Genomic DNA, 17,232 nt, shown 5'->3' on the forward strand with positions numbered 1-17,232 from the left:
TAAATGATTAGAGATGGATCATAATAGCTATGCACAATAAATAAAAAAAGAACGGAGTAGATGGTGGATATATGGCATAATAAAGTGGTTAAAATTGAATATTTGGGAGAGATTTCATAAGTATTTAACAAACAAAAAGTTTGAGCCGCATAGTAGGAAAAATTATCATGCTTGGACAAACCCTTCCTCATTAGCAAAGAAGATATTCATCAAATAACAATATTACAAAAAAATGATTAAAAAAAACCTAATATATTGATTAAAAAATCTGTTACCACGTCAATAGGTACCACATTTGTCAGGTGATTCCTTAATATTAGTGAAATTGTGGCCCTAGAGTAATGTTGGCCCTCACAATTGGAATGGTAACTAAGTGATAAAACACAATTTAGAGATTGAATATCCTTAATTAGCTAACTTTTCCTATGGCAAAGGCTCATTTAGTTATCAACCAAAGACGTAAACTTGAAATGGGCTAGTACTGTATGTGCACCAAGTTCATATTGCAACCATTTTATATAACTGCAGCAAATGAATTCTTCTTAAAGTAAACACACGGAATCTCTAATAAACTAATACTTAATCCTCCAACTGGAAATTGCCTTAAACAACTATTGTTAAAAGATAAAATTTTGGCGAGCAGTAGGAACTACTCTGTTGTCGTGGCTGCAGGAACAGACACGAGAACTGTTTCCTATGGCTGCAGGAACAGACAACTGCAGAAAACAACTATAACAGAAGTATGAAAACTAGTTTAAAACATACCAAGGATTACTCACCAAGTGGACCCCCTTGAGTGAGTATTTTCATAACTTCAGATAACACTTATCTAATCATCCAAAATTACTTGATCTCTTTTATTTCATCTTGACTGGAAAATACATACATAACACCAAAAAACTATGTATTACAAAATACTATCTTTTTCTCTGTTATCCCCGAGAGGAGAGAGATCCATTTTATTTATAGGAAAACTTATAACAAACTTCTAACTAACTGCCCACATTCCTACGAAATAGGTGAACAAAATTTATTTAACAAAAGAAGAAGAAGAAGTCAGCACAGGACAGTGGAAGAACATCTGTCCTCCAACTGAGAAAATATAGCATGGCCACCTCCTAGATCTAAGATCCACTAAGAGCAGTTATAAATGTTTTCATTAATCAATCTATTGAAGAACCGGTCCAGTAATCCTAATCATAACTACATTTCCTTGACTGGGTCTGCATTGCGGTTACACACTTGATGATCTTTTGAACCACCATTTGTCTTTTCCTAACCTTTGTTGACCCTCCATCAAGATGTTAACACACACAACAACATGTGTATATACTAATGCTAACATGATATATCATAAACCATATTTATAATTAACTTTAGATATTTGCATAGACAGATCATTTAAAACCACTATATGACACCCTTAGGTATAGGTTAAACCAGTTTCAAAAACACTTTAAAGGTATCATCTTAAGAAAACATTATGATCCAAATGTCATCTAATTATAAGGCCTAAGTAGGAGTATTATATCAAAAATTTATAAAAGTAGAGCCATTGTTTAGACTCATCATCTCCCCCTAACCTAACTTCTTGTTGATCCTCCAGCAACAGGAAAATTTTGGATTCTGGCATTAATTCGGAAATTGCCTTGGGTAACCTGCCCAGAACCACCATTCTTTAAGCTCCAGTAGAATCCTTTCATTTTCTCCAATCTCTTCCACCCAGTATGTTATGCTTCTTCACTGTATGGTGGGTCACTATCTCTGCAGCCCATCAGTGGCCATAGGAGGATTGGAGGCTAAAAACTGAGAGGAAGCCAATGTCGTCCCTTTGTCCTTCCCAAGTACATGTACTTGGGTGCTCTGTTTAATGCTGCATAGTAATTTTGCACAGAGTGTAGCTCAGATTGCTTTAATTCATCTATTAGGCTATCCCAGCATTGGACTATATGTTCTTCTGCTTCATGTCCTTCCCTTGGAACCATCTGTTCATATTCTTTATACACTGCTTCCCTAAGGGGTAAGATTTCCTTTGCATAGTCTGGTTCATAAACAATCTTTTGCCACTCAAAATAGAATCGCCTGGTTTCCCTTGATTCAGCCCTTAAGGGTAATGAAAGCTCAAGTTCTTCCCTGTGATGCACCTGAAATTGCTCTCCCCTTGATATTTCATTCTGCATCCATGTCATAAGAGCCCTCAACTGAATATCTCCAATGTAAAGGAGAGGGTTCTAATTAACATCATTAGGGACAACATAGTTATGGACATACAATTCACAGAGTAAGTTTTTGATTACCATAGGAGATGTCTGAAAAAGCACTATAAAATTCTTCTGGTGTTTGCAATGAAGGACTCAAATCTCTAACAATCCTCATCATTTGGAAACTGATGTGTTGTTCTTTTAAATATAGAGAATAGACACGAGGAGGAGCTCGACATTGCATCAGTTGTGGAACCATGGTGGCTATTGTTTCCACCTTAGCTTTAAGCTAGGCTATTTCCTCCTCCTTCTGCTTAATAACCTTCTTCTGTCAGTCAATTATCATCTTCATTTTTACTTTCTCCAGTTCCCAATCCTCATAAAGAGCAATTCCTACCGCATGACTAGTAAGAGAGGTAGGTGGTCTATGAGCAGGCGCCTTGGGTTTCTTCATTTCTGTTTTACTCCCTGATTCAATAACCTGCTCTACAACAGATGCTAAACTGTTTAGTCTCTCAAAATCTACTCCTTCCTGTGGTTTCTCTATATTTGGAAGCTCCTCTTCTTTCTGAAGCTACAATTCCTGCTCTTCCCCCTTATTTTGTAGTTCTTCCTCCTCTTCATGTTCTATTTGAGGTTCATTAGATGGAGGAGGAATATCATGTTGAAGTGGACTGTATTGATCTCATTCTAGAGAGTCGATCAAGATGGTAATTTTTGGCTCAGTTGACTGGTCTTGGTTTTTATACTTCTTATGGAGCCTACCACTACTTCTTCAAACTTTCCCTTTTCTGGCTACAGGACTACTTCCTGTAGCCACCTCCTCAACTATATTAATAGTTTCTGTAGGAACTGGTTTTACAATTCTTCTCTTCTTGGCCGCGGGAAGGGGTACATTCTCATTTTTACTGTCTATGTCCTCTTGCTCTATATCAACTTGTTTTTCTTTGCCCTTTTCCTTCCATGCAGGAGCTCTAGTTTTTCTTAAACCTTGAGGAGGAACCCCTATTTCAACTTGTTTTTGTAAGAGTTCCTTTGTTGCAGGAAGATTTTGTTCTGAGGATTTTAAAGAGGATGAGGGTTCAAGAGGGGAACTAGGTTCTACAAGGTTTTCTTGTTCCTGTGATGGAAGTGGTTCCTCTATAACTATGTGCTCTACCCTAGACATTCTGGTTTCAATAAATTCATTCCAGAGCATCAGAGAAACATCTCTCAAGGATTTTTCAACTAAAAGCTTAATTAGACAATGGTGAGAAACAAAGTGAGGCCTACCTTTTTGGGTCTCTGTTGCACTTATAGAAAGAAGGTTGTACAATAAGCTTGGAACATTCATCCTTCTTCTGTGGTGCAGATGACTTAGGAGCTTGAAGTGATGAGAATGCAGACATGAAAACCTTTCTTCATAGGTTAAATATTTTAAGACATGCAATGCCACTTCTCTCCATTTAAGCGGAAGGGATTCTTGCCTAGCTCCTTGCCTATCTACTACTAATGGGGGGTCTTCTAGACTTCTAAACTTTGCCCTTGCACTACGTGCATCCTTGGATTCTGAGTACTTCTCCTGATCTGTTGGTAGCCCATTTAGCTTTGCTATCCTTTCCTTTGTATCCACTACTCTTAAACCTTTTACCTGAGCTTCTCCATTTGAAAGTGTGTGGGTAAATTCCCTCGCAATTTCTTCATTAAATTATGTCAAATTTAAGAAATAATCCAGCCATCCACTATTCCTGAATACTGGTTCACAATCCTGGTCCTGAAGGAGAACTTCATGGACTGTCAGCTCATGTCAAACAGGCAGACCACCCATCATAGTGATAACACTTTCAATTTTATAATGGTTTATAATGGCATAAATCTGTTCAGACACTGCTCTAAGTTTCGCACTGTAATGTACTCAATGTGCCTTTCCTTGGTCAGAATCTAGCTACATTCTTAAAAATAACTCCAAACAGACAGACAAAATAGAACAGAAGATATTACCTCAAACTAGAAATGTTTTGAAAAATACAACGATTTGAGAGGACATCACAATTATCTAGCAGAATAATTATCACTGTACTCCCCCCCCCCCCAACCTAAGGCTTCACAGGTGTCCACACATGCGAAGGAGGATTAACTTAAATGATCATATGCAAAATATCATAATGAAAAGTAATATGGTTTAATTATACATATGAAGCAAAAATAATAACACACGAGCATACCTGATATCACGTGAGAATGACTGCAACTTGAAGATATGATGCCAACATGCATGGAAATTGATGTGATAATGGGTGAAGTGAAAGGAAAGAAATGAATGAATACGGAAGGAGATATTTATTATGCAGAAAAGTGCTTCCTCAAGATGTGGAAGCATTTATTATGATCATGCGAGATGGATATTAAAATGGAGTGGTGACGGCCAAGCCGTCATCAGTGGCCGCAGAAATCTCGGCATGCAGAGCAGTGGAAAATTGCTGCAGGAAATCATGTTTGCTCAGAGGTTTACGGTATAGGCATAGCCGATGACCATTAACTAAAAATTTAAACTGAACAGGATCGATGGTAGATAATCTAACAACACCATTGGGAAATGTCTCAACTATCTCATAAGGGCCTAACCATCTGGTCTGTAATTTGCCTAAATTATCTTTGTACCTGGAATTGTAGAGAAGAGCCCAATCACCTTCCTTGAATAATTTATCCCTGACATAGCGATCATGCCATTTCATGCGCTGATTCTGAACAGATTTAGTATGCTGCAGGGCAGATTTTTATATTTCATCCAGAGCATTAAGTTGTAGGATCCTTTCTTTTTGTGCTGCAGAAAGTGTCATATCTAAGGAAATAGTCGTTCTCAAAGTTTTATGTTCAAACTCAATAGGCATCATTGGTTTTGTTCCATACACCATTTGAAATGGTGTAAACCCTGTGGTAGTTTTCCAGGTGGTTCTATAAGCCCATACAACCTCAAAGAGTCTTCTACACCAATATTTTTTGTTAAGGGCTACTATTTTCATTAATACTGATTCAAGCTCCATGTTAGTAACCTCTGCCTGTCCATTGGCCTGTGGATGATAAGGAGTGGATTTCCTGTGCCTAACATTGTATTCATTAACTCAGGCTATGATTAGAGTAGAAGTAAATTGTGCCCCTTGATTTGTTACTATTTCTCTAGGAACTCCATACCGAGTGAAAATTTCTTCATATAAGAACTCAGCCACTTTATTATCTCGGGCATGCTTGAAGGCTTTGACCTCTACCCTTTTAGTAACATAATCAGTACAAACAAGGATATAGGAGTGACCATTGGATGGTGGATCGATTGGTCCAACAAAGTCTAATCCCCATTTGTCAAATGGCTTAACAACCACCTAAGGGTATAGAGGCATTTCATCGGACTGAGTTGGTCTACCCATTCTTTGGCACCTGTCACATTTCCTGGTGTATTGAGCTGCATCCTTGTGCAAGGTTGGCCAATAGTACCCTGTAGTTAATATCTTAAAAGTTGTTCTCTTAGCTGCAAAATAACCTCCACAAGGTTAATCATGAAAAGCATGAAGTATGTCATATGTCTCATCTTCCCTTACACAGCGCCTCATAACCTGATCTGGACCTGTGTAAAATAAGCAATCTGAAATCCAAGAGAAGTTAAAACTTTTTTCTACAAGCAGTCTCTTTTCTTTAGGTGAGAAATATGGGGGTGTCTTGTTGGCTGCAAGATAGTTGGCTATGTCAGCATACCATGGGCTATTGGAAATAATGGAAAATCGATGCTCATCTAAAAATGCATCATCAATGACGTCACTATTGTCTGTTGTTAGAATCTTTGATAGAAAATCTACCACCACATTTTCTTTTCCAGGTTTATCAATAATAGTAATATCAAATTCTTGCATTAGTAACAACCATCTTGCTAATCTACCTGTAATGGAGCTTTTGTTCATGAGGTGCCTAATGGCTGCATGATCAGTATGCACAAATATTTGATATCTTGTTATATAGTGCCTGAATTTATTAAGGGCATAAATGACAGCTAACATCTCTTTTCTATAACAGTATAATTCAGTTCTGGTCCTTGCAAGTTTTTATTAATGTAATAAATTGCATTTTCCAAAATTCCTTGCTTCTGCCACAAAACTGCTCCTATTGCAAAATCAGATGCATCAATATGAATGTGAAAAGGAACTGACCAATTAGGTCCTTTAAGTATAGGGGCTTGAGTAAGGCTTCTTTTAGTTTAGAAAATGCATCTTCACATTGAACTGTCCATTCAAACTCAGCATCCTTTGTTAATAAAGAATAGAATGGCCCTACTATTTGACTAAAGCTTTTGATAAATCTCCTATAGTACCCTGCATGGCCTAGAAAACTTCTCACATCCTTTTGTTTAACAGGGGCAGGAAGATTAAGTATTACCTCAATTTTAGCTGGATCTACTTGAATACTTGTTTGAGAGATTCGATGCCCCAACACTATTCCTTCCTGCATCATCATAAAACATTTTTCACTATTGAGAGATAGATTGTGATCTTCACATCACTGCAATACTTTTGTCATATTTTGTAATGCCTCCTTAAATGTAGTTCCATATGTAGTAAAGTCATCCATGTAAATTTCCATACAATCATGGGATATGTCTAAAAATATACTGAGAACTGCCCTTTGAAAGGTTGCAGGAGCATTACATAAACCAAAAGGAAGGACTAAATAGGCATATGTGCCCCAAGGGCAGGTAAAGGTGGTCTTCTCCTGGTCTTCTGGACCTATTTTGATCTAGTTATAACCATTAAATCCATACAAAAATGAAAAGTATTGCTTACCTGCTAGAGAGTCTAACACTTGATCTATAAATGGCAGTGGGAAATGATCCTTTTTAGTAGTAGTATTAAGTTCCCTATAGTCCACACAAACTCTCCATTTTCCTCCTTTCTTGGGAACTATAACTAGAGGAGAAACCCATTGACTATCTAAAATAGGGTAGATGAATCCTGCATGAAGCAATTTTTGCAGTTCCTCTTTAACTATTTCCCTTAAAGCAGGATTAATCCTTCTTTGAGGCTGTCTAATTGGTTTACAATCCTCTTTGATATAAATTCTATTGGTACACAATGTAGGGTTTAATCCTTTCATGTCTTGATAATTGATAATCCCATGCAAAAGCTTGTTGTTGGGCTTTGATTAGTTCTATCAATGACAATCTTTGATCTGCTGGCAATTGATCATTGATATTCAGATTTCTCCTTGCAGCAACTTCTATTGGAATTACTGATTTTGCATCAGATATTTCAGACAAACAAGAGGTTTGAATCTCCTGTGGTAACAATGTGTGAAACATATCGGTGGCTGCAGGAGAATTTAATAAGCCCTCAGATGGAAGAAGGGTATGCAGAGGACTTACTGGTATACCCACTGATTGCGGAGTTGTTCCATAATGATTCCTTATTATGTTAGAAAGTATTGTATCATCCTCTTGAAGGGCAATGAATGGATCCATTGATAACATCATTAGTTGTTGAACACAGTTAATTTCCTCTGCTTCGTCTCCTATATCTAGCCACACTACTTGGTCTTGGTCAAGTTGAGGTAGTGCTGGAGAATAGAGTGCAAGTGTTTTAGTAGTAATACCATCTGAAATTGTCATATCTCCAGACCTACAACCTATATATGCATCAATTGTTTCCAGCCAAGGTCTTCCCAAAATAATTGGATATCCTCCTAATGTTTCCTTGGGAGAAAGGATTATAAAATTAGTAGGATATTCCCAAGAATCTAATGTGACAACAATATCTTCAACCATTCCTTCAGGCTGAACAATTGAGCTATCAGCAAGCTGCAGGACTGTTGGAGTTGATCTAAGATTAGTAATGTTGAGTTGTTGCATGACATCCTTAGTCATCACATTTATTGCTACTCCCAGGTCTATCAAGGCATTTTTTATTTGAAGTCCATTAATAACTATCTTGACAATAGGGCTACCTGGATCAGAATATTTAGGGACTGTTATTTTTCCTAACATAATATCAACCAGTTGTCCTACTACATGTACTGTTGTTGGATCTTTTTTCTTCCTCCCAGGTTTCTTCAAACAGGCTTCTTTAATAGCTTTTCCATATATGGGAATATCTTTAATAGCTTGGAATAGTGGAATTTTAATACATATATGTTTTAGCTGATCAATAAGATCAAAGGCTATATCATCCTGCTGCTTAGATACTTCTAATTGTAACCTTTGAGGAAATGGGGGAGTTCTTATAGGGATATTTGGGGTTGCTGACTGCTGAACTTGCTCTAGATTTCCTGCTTTATCAAGCATGCTTTCATGAGCAGTTTCCTCTACTGGTAACTATGTTATGACAGGAGGAGATGGAGTAGGCAATGTTGTCCCTAATCTCAAATGAATATCACTTATATTAAGAGAATATGCAGGATAGTTATTAGGATCAGTTGAAAAAACTTGTTGTTGTTGTTGTGGTTTATTATTTAGATTTGGAACAGGCTGAGTTGGCAATTGGGTTGGCTTGGGTGGAGCAGAATTAGGAGTTGGTGGCATTAAAGCTGGTTGTTGGGATTGTTATTGTGATTGTAGGAAACCTAGTGACTGGTATACCCATTGATGTCCTCCCCTCCATTGTGGTGACTGTTGCCAGTTACCTTGAGGGGGAGACCAATTCCCTTGTGGTTGCTGCCATTGAGATGAGGAATTCTAATAATTGGGCCAAGGATTTTGAGAGTTATTCCAAGACTGAGGAGTATAATTTCAAAATTTTTGGGAATATGGTGGTTGCCACTAATTGTTTTGTGCATTGAAGTTCATATAAGGATTAGAAAATGGCAATGGGTCCTATGGCATACCTTGTCTTGGAGGCCAAGGCCTTCGTTGTGTGACATAAAAAAGTTGTTCATCATCTCCATAAACAGGCTTGAAATCTAGGGAACTTTGTTGGCTGTCAATTTTAGCTAACATTTTGCATCTACAGTCCTTCTTCTTTTGTCGACGGTGAGGACAAAATTCAGCAAGCATAGCCTTTGCCTCCTCATGCTTCTTCTTTTTCTGCAATGTATCCAATTGGGAAGTCATATTATTAATTATATCTTCTTTAAAATTCTTCAGTAGATGAGTTATTTCCATTCTTGAGACTGTTGAAGATGATTTAGCAATTGAAGAACCGGGCCTATAGTGTCTTCCCCTTTTTGTTGCAGCTCATGAGTATTTTTGACAGATTTGTCCGATGTCATCCCATTGAACTTGAGTAATGTCTCCTCCTCCCATTAGATCTAAGGAGTCAACACAGTCCTCATTGATGCCCCTCAAAAATATCAACTTCATAGAGTCTTCACTTAAGTTACTATGTTTAGATTTGCTGACACTAAATAAAAACCTTTCCAAATAGTCTTCTAGGCTTTCATCTTCTTTTTGTGTCATTCTGAAGATATCATCACCATGTCGGTCAATTACCCTGCAATAGTCTTTATATTTATCCAAGAAGTTTGACTTCATTACATCCCAGGTAGTGATTACATTTCTTCCTAAACTCATAAACCATCTTAAAGAAGCTTCTTTCAAATTAGCAAGGAATAACTTGAGTTTATGAGCATTGGAGGTATAATCATAACTTCTGCACAAAATATCAAATTCAAACAAAAAGGTGTCTGGATCCTCTGTTACCAACCCATGAAATTTTGGAAGTGAAGAGGTTGGTATATTATTTAAATTTGCATTATCATGCAAGTCGGGAATGGGAAACTCAAATTTTGGATTTACAAGTGGAGGTGGAGAATTTGTTGTCATTGGTCCTTGATAAATGACTAAAGGTAAAATGTTTTCTTCAGGGGGTTCGTTCAAGAACTCTAGATCTCCTTCTGACAAATTAAAGTCACTACCAAGTAGCACATAGGTTTCTGCAAAAGGGTTTATTTCAGGTGCTTGATCTGATCTTATATCTTGAGTAGAATGCGAGGGAAGAAATCTTCCTAATGCATCCCTTCTCCTTCTATGCATGCAAATTAATGAAAGATTCATAAAGCTAATTAAAAAACTTAAAGCTAATAGTTTACAACAGATTCTTAGCTTGGCACCATCCCCAACAACGGCGCCAAAAATGTTGGTCCTCACAACTGGAATGGTGACTAAGTGATAAAACACAATTCAGAGATTGAATATCCTTAATTAGATAACTTTTCCTGTGGCAATGGCTCATTTAGTTATCAACCAGGGACGTAAACTTGAAATGGGCCAGCATTGTATGTGCACCAAGTTCATATTGCAACCATTTTATATAACTATAGGAAAGGAATTATTCTTAAAGTAAACACACAGAATCTCTAATAAACTAATACTTAATCCTACAACTGCAAATTGCCTTAAACAATTATTGTTAAAAGATAAAGTTTTGGCGAGCAGCAGGAACTACTCTGCTGTCGTGGCTGCAGGAACTATTTCCTATGGCTGCAAGAACAGACAACTACAAAAAATAACTATAACAAAAGTATGAAAACTAGTTTAAAACATACCAAGGATTACTCACCAAGTGGGCCCCCTTGAGTGAATATTTCTAGAACTTCATATTACACTTATCTAATCATCCAAAATTACTTGATCTCTTTTATTTCATCTTTACTGGAAAATAAATACATGTGTAGGGGAAAAAGCGAGACTAGGTTAACATGCCCTAATCTCACTTTCAACCACACACATACGGAATACGAAAGAGCCTAGAGGTATCACACAATTGGCTACTTCTTCTTGTGGAAGAGAGAGCCACGGGCTACCTATTAGGATTTATATTCCTTTGTTGAAATTGGAAGATCAAATGATGCAAGTTCAATCCCTAACCCCAAAGTGCAAGTATGAACTAATAACAAGATTGCAGGATTGAACTTAAACAATGGAAAGCTATAAACAAAAGGACAAGACAAGAATGCAAATGTGTACCCGGAGTTAAAATCTGACTGAAAATGTTCGGGACGGGGGCGCGGGCGCCACTGTCCTGATTCTGCCCCTGAAACTGCTCCGGAAATTGCTATTTTGCAAAGCTGTCAAAAATGCTGAAAACTGCTGTCTATCAGGAGGACCAAGGCGCCCAGCACCCCTGTCCTGGCAGGACCAGGGCGCCCCACGCCCCTGTCCTGGTCTTTTGCTCTGAAATTTGGTGTGAAGTTCGATCTCCGTCTGCTTCTTCCGGATCTGTAACTTGTGGCGTCGTCCAAATTCCGAAACCTGCACTTATATCTGAAAAGGTGTGGTGGGTGGCTATATAGGGTTTTGCCTTAGTCAAACCCCGGCTTTGATGATTTCCACCTCCACGAATAGCCAAGTTGTATTGTAAAATGTATTGTGTGCAGACCTAGTGTGTGTGCAAGGTCCTTAAATGCAAGAAAGCAAACTAGAGCAACCTAGAAAGTAAACCCTAATTGCTTGTAAATGATAATGTAAATGCTCTAAATCAAGATGCAAAGTGATCTAAAGCATGAATAAAGGATATATTGAAGCTTATGCAAAGACATGAAAACAACATGAAATCATACCCAACCCTCAAGGGAGGAGTACAAGCCAATCTTCAGTCGGTAATCTCCTATTGTTCTTCAATGTCTCCCAAGCCCTAAATGAATGAAATTGATGAATGCTTGATGGATGGATGTTGAATGTTATTGAAGTCTTCAAAGATCTGCTCTTTCGCTGCTTAGAAGGTCCTCGAAAGCCAAAATTCGGATCCCTTCAAATGAAGAAAGAGAGCTCTTATATATGAAACCCTAGGTCTTAATTTCGACTTTTGACCGACCTAGAGATTGAATATCCCGCCAATTTCTTGGGGTTAAGCTTTATTTTATGATTGGATTGCGCTCCTAAAATTTCGAGAAAAATGTCCGAGACCATGTGCACTCCGGGCGCCATGGTCCCGACAACTTTTCACCAAATTTTCAGGGCCGTCGGATATGATGATTTTAGAGAGAATCCCGAAGTTACAGGTGATTTCGAGATGTTTTGACCCCCGAAATCAAGCCCCCAAGTTCAAAATAGGACCTAATTAAGGTTTTTGATTAAATGATGTATAGGAGGAATAAAATGAAAAGGGCACACTTTAATGAAAGGGCCCAACTTTATGATATAGGAGATGATAAAATAGAACCTTAGACCTAATTAATTTGATTAATTAAGTGCTAAAGGGGAAATGCAATGGAAAATGCAAAATGCAAAATGCGCCAAGGCGGGTGCTAAACTAGGTGTGAAATTGTACCACCCTAGCAAGTGCGTACAATTTACGATGCTACATTTAGCCCCCACTTTAGCGGTCATATGAACACTACGTGCATATGCAAGCTAAAGTACAGAAAAGTAAACATTATTTGAAAAAGGATATATCCATAAGTCTGTCGAACGAAGCCCCCAGCGGTATCTGCAGTACACAGTTAGGAACCGCACCCTACAAAACACACGTTAGATCACAAAATCACCTAATGCTTACTAAGGAAGGTGATGAAAATTCGAGGGTAACTATATGCCCCCCCCTGTTTCGGCTTGCTAATTTTAGTGAGTTGAAACAGGGTATCATGTTTACCACTTCGAATTGTTAAAGAATATTGATGACAAATGCTCACAAGAAGATTTGATATGAGATCAAAACTAATGGAGAATCATTTGGTAAGAAATAGGACCAAATCTCAATTCCAACACAACAAAGAGTGTGAGGATTTGGGAGTTCTCTAACACAAGATGAAGGATGTAAATGGAAACAAAATGCAAAGAGAAGAAAAGAAAGGAAAAAAGCATGAATACACACATTGGTGATCCATGAGAAGAATAGTGAGAGAGAAAACATGGACTTCTCGCCCCTAGATCTTGTCTAGGTGATCCATGGGAAAAGGACATGGAAAACTAGCCCCTAGAGTCTGTCTAGGTGATCCATGTAAGGGAGGAGAGTGAGAAAGTCTAGCCTTATGCCGCTAGTTCCACTCAACCTCGTGCATGTGTGTGTAAGGGAGGTTAGAAGCACCTCATAGGAGTCTATGCCCGAGTATGCTACAACCTGTATATGTATAGTAAAAAAAGCGTGACATCTCGCTCTAAGAGTCTGTGCTCTAGTTCCGAGAATGACCCATTGCTCAAAAAGTGTAATGTTTATGTCATAAGAAAATTAGAATAAGGATACCTACCTTTATCACAAAAGAAGATACCCCAAAAATGCAACAATGTCATAGATCCAAGCAAGAGAGTTTTACACTCTTTAAGCAAGGATAAGATAGTTGAGAAGGGATATCCTGTAGTATGTGTAAAGGAGATCCTTAGAGGAGAAGAGATCTTTGTACAAAAGACACCTATCCCTGAGAGAAATTGTCTTAGACAAATATAACATCTTCTAGAATAGGATAAAGAAGAGAATAAGAATGCAATACTTCCTTCTTTTGCGAGGTGAAAGTGATTCTTAATGAAGGATGACGCTCTTTTTAACCCAATTAGGAGAGTGAATTCGTTATGGATGTATTTTACCAAGTGCAAAAGAGGTTGTAGTCAAGGACTTACAGCTCTTGTGAGAGAGAATCCTTGAACAAACAACAACAAATGCATACAAGGCATAACATCAAGTAATAAAGTCCACACCATCCACAAAATAGGAAAAAGTGGATCCTTAGATAAAAATAAGGAAAGATCATTGCCTCCCAAGGATAAGGACAATGAGAAGGACTTACACAATCTTCCAGGGAGAGATTTGGACATAAGCAAAAGAAGAGATGTATGAAATCACTCTTGTCCCCATAGGAACAAGAAAATTAGGCTATTATGTTGCTTCAAAAAATATGATTGCACTTGAAATTGTACCATCATGAATGACAATGAGCCCCTCAGTAAATGAGCTACCAATGTCACATAATGATGAGCAACATAATAGCCATTAATGTTATTTAAAGACATGATAGACTAAATGAGGTATTTGAATATGACATGTTAAATGCTCAACTATAAGTGAGATCAAAAACATGTATAAAATGATAAAAATTGAAGAAGAAAAGTCACATGAAATCTTAGAAGAGGGATGAATGTAATTTATTAGAGCCTTATCCCTAAAGGAAAGGACTTTATGATGAATAGGAGATAAAGATTCATAAGTGGATTTAGAAATTTGAGGGGATTCATAAAGAGATTTGTTCATCGCCAATATTTCCTTATGAGGGGAATGAGAGTTGATAGAAGTAGAAGATGATTTAGTTGAAGTGAGATCATCATCACTACTAAATATAGCATTCACATTGAGAGATGGTCTTTTAGATGCTTTAGTGCGTTTGCAGGGATTATAGCCGAGTCCAAAGGCATAATTGTGAAAATTAGTCTCTAGAGGAACTTTTATCCCTTGTTCATGAGCACCACAACCATTTCCATGATACCCATGCTTAGCAAAAATGCGAAAACCACGACCATAAGGATCAGCCAATTCAGGAAGAGAAGGTGGTTTTTCATAAGACAAAGAATCAAACTCTTCACAATTAGAGGTGTGAGGAAAAGAAGTTTGAGAAGCGGCCACAAAATTATTGCTCATAGGTTCAAGTAAGATTGATTGATTTTTAGTTTCTTCCTTCTTTTTAACTTTAAGCTCTCTAGGAGGAACCCTATACTCACCTACAAAGGTGGGATTGAAATCAAGAAATCCCCAATCATCTTCTGCGAGAACCTTCTTAGAATCAAAAGCCTTTTCATGCGTGGATTCAAGTCGAGAAGGATCTTCTTTAGGAGCTTCAGACTCATCCAAAGAATTTTGATTATTAGAGGGTGATGATTCATCCATAGTTATCTTGTTCAAAGAGTCATTACTAGAAGAGGAAGGCTTAGATGTTTGCAAACAAGCTTGGAGATTAGTATCACCTATCAAGGTATATGTCTTATTGTTATAAATAAATTTAACTTGTCTATGCAATGTAGAGGGGACAGCTTGCATACTGTGAATCCAAGGTCTCCCTAATAACAAGTTGTATGTTAGATTTCCCGACATAACATGGATAGGAGTAGGCAAAGTAATAGGTCCCACTGTGATTGGTAAGGTGATAATACCTAATGAAGACTTAGCCACATTATCAAAGCCTCGAATGGGATGAGAGTCAGGCTCAATAAGGGATGTATCCACATTCATCTTATGCAATAGATTAATGCTACACACATTAAGGCCAAAGCCATTATCCACCAGTGTTCGTCTTATAGCAGTGTCATTTATGATAACCACAATCATCAAGGGATCATATTGATGTTGAATTTCACTAGTAGGCAACTCATCTTGGGTAAACACAATTTGAGCTTTAGGATTCATCATAGAGTTAACCAAAGACACTATATTACTAGATGTATTAGGTGGAGGAACATTCAAATCTTTCAAGGCATCTTGTAACATTCCATGATGAGCAGAAGAAGTTTGGATCAAATCCCAAAAGGATATCTTGGCAGGGGTAGCTTTAAGTTGTTCAATAAGATCATAGTCCTTACTAAGCATTTGTGAAATACGAGGAGCTTGAGGAAGAATAGGTTGGGAAGGAGGAAGCGAAGTGGGGATAACTGGAGGAGGATTAGGTTGCGTATTGTTTCTTGTATTATAGGTATGGGCAACCACATGATAACTCTCTCTAGTTAGTTGCTTAGCATACTCATAAGGGCTCTTAGTAGAATAACCTCCTTGCACAGTAATAATAGGTTTCTTAGGCGTGCAAAGAGAATCATTAGCATAACCACCTTGAACCACTAAGATAGGCTTATTTAAAGGTTGAGAATTTTGAGAAGGACAAGCACCTTGGACAGTGAAGAGAGGTTTGTTAGGTGTCTCATTCACATGTATCAAATTGATTGAGGATGGTTTAGAGGAATGAACAAAAGTGTTGGAAGAATTATTGATAGTCTTCTCTTGCACTAAAATCTTATCACGGATCAAATCAATTTTAGGAGAGAGACAAGGGATAGGCATTGATGTTCTAGTAGGAAGGGTAATACTAGGAAAGGTCATATCATCCTTTATCATCAAAGGATCTACACGGGGAATAAACTCTCTAGGAGAAGAATCAACATTACTCTCTAAAGTCTCACTTTTGAGAGGGAGATCTTTGAAAGAAATGTTAACCATCTTGCTTTGAACTAGGGTTTCCTTATGAGTAGAACCAAGTTGAGGAGAGGGAGATGCTTTATTTTTAGATGGAGAATAATTGAGATTCAAGGAAGGGGAGAGACTATCAAGGGAGTTTCCAATCTTGATTTCATCCCCTTTGGCTAGGGGTAGAGAATAATCTATACCTTCTTCTAATGGTTCATCCCAAATAGTGAGGTTGTTGAAAGGAATGTTTGAAGTATTGTCAATTTCGGGAGAGGAGATAACATTGTTTATTAATTCCTCATCCTTAGGAGGGAGAGCATCAATAGATGTGTTAAACTCATCCTCTTTCCTCAAAATATGTTCAATATGATCTTTAGGGGAGAGAGAATTAAGGAAATTGATTATTATTTCATCTTCTTTCTCTAAGGGATGCTTATGGGTAAGACCAACTTTAGGAGAAGGGTAAGCATTTATCATTAATTCATCATCTCTAGTGGGAATTTTGTTGGAAAAGGAAAGGCCATCACTAGGAAATGTAGGGATAATATCATCTTCTTGCACAAAAGGATCCTCATGAAGGGAGTGTTTTTTAGGAGACACAAAGGCATCAAGGGCATCATTCAACAAAGCATGATCATATCTATTAAAAGGTTTATCTTTTGATTCAAAAGGAGATATCTCTTCATAGAGGGGATCATTAAAAACAACCATGTTACTAGATTTAGTGGAAGAGCTGATAGGAATGTACCCTTGAGAGGAATCATTCGACTTATCTTTCTCATCACAACGAAATGGCATAGAAACAATGTTTATGAGTTTTTGGTAAAATGAAGGTTTGGTATATTTAGGTTTCAAAAATTCATCTAAAGCTTCATCTAACTCATAATCATCACAAATATGAACATCTTGCAAATAAAAATCTGACATTTTGAAATCGCATAAAATTTAAACACACAATGCAAAGAAACACACTTTTTTTTTTTCTT

The sequence above is a fragment of the Cryptomeria japonica genome, chromosome 6 (assembly GCF_030272615.1).
Source record: "Cryptomeria japonica chromosome 6, Sugi_1.0, whole genome shotgun sequence".
NCBI classification, from domain to species: domain Eukaryota; kingdom Viridiplantae; phylum Streptophyta; class Pinopsida; order Cupressales; family Cupressaceae; genus Cryptomeria; species Cryptomeria japonica.